At 38.5% G+C, this 905-nt stretch overlaps 1 long non-coding RNA gene across 1 annotated transcript in view; it reads right to left on the reverse strand.

Moving 5' to 3' along the window:
- Positions 1 to 660: 660 nt before the first annotated feature.
- LOC108291936 overlaps positions 661 to 905 on the reverse strand; it is a 7,259-nt gene continuing 7,014 nt past the window's right edge. Inside the window, exon 3 of the long non-coding RNA XR_001820095.1 lies at positions 661 to 688. This is a non-coding gene — a long non-coding RNA (uncharacterized LOC108291936). The remainder of the gene's footprint in view (positions 689 to 905) is intronic.

Here is a 905-nt window from a genome sequence, read left to right on the forward strand (position 1 = left end):
CCCTCACTACCAGCTTCTATCTTTTAATCTACTCTTATTTTTTGTCTCTATGGATATGCCTGTCCTGGACTTTTCATATAAATAGAACCAGACAGGTGTGGTGGCTCATGCCTGCAATCCCAGCATTTTGGGAGGCAGAGGCAGGCAGATCACACGAGGCCATGAGTTTGAGACCAGCTTGGGCAACATGGTAAAACCCGTCTCTACTAAAAATGCAAAAATTAGCTAGATGTGGTAGTGCATGTCTGTAATCCCAGCTACTTGAGAGGCTGAGGCATGAGAATCCCTTGAACCCAGGAGGTGGAGGTTGTAGTGAACCCAGATTGTGCCATTGCACTCCAGCCTACATAACAGAGCAAGCCCTTTTGTGCCTGGCTTCTTTCTCTTAGCATATTTTCAAGATTCGTTTATGATATACCATCAGTCAATACTTCATTCCTTTTTACAGTTGAATAATATTCCATTTTGTTTCTCTATTCATCAGTTGATGGACACTTGGGTTGTTTCCAGAAATAGTATCTCTGACCAACGTATTAACTAATCCAATGAGAAGATCTAGGGCCAGAGGGAGTATCATACTATGAACAAGGCGCAGGGTGCCTGATGTCAGAAATGTGAGGGCTCTGGAGAAAGAACGAGCTTGAAATATCCAGAGTCAGAAGCTGTCATGATGGAAGAATGACTGAATCTATCTTTTCTCTCTATAGAAAATTAAATTACAAAATTGTTAAGTGAAGAGATTATCAAAATATTTGCAGTTCTCAAATTTAGAAAAACATATTATAGAGGTGTCAGATGTGTCAGTTAAGATATCTTGTTTTTCTGGATTTTAATATATTTTTGGTAATTATCAGTTTTTTCAAAATGTGTAACTTATGGTTTCTCTTTCTTTCTTTTTTTCTTTT

This window comes from Cebus imitator, unplaced genomic scaffold (assembly GCF_001604975.1).
Source record: "Cebus imitator isolate Cc_AM_T3 unplaced genomic scaffold, Cebus_imitator-1.0 Scaffold472, whole genome shotgun sequence".
NCBI lineage: Eukaryota > Metazoa > Chordata > Mammalia > Primates > Cebidae > Cebus > Cebus imitator.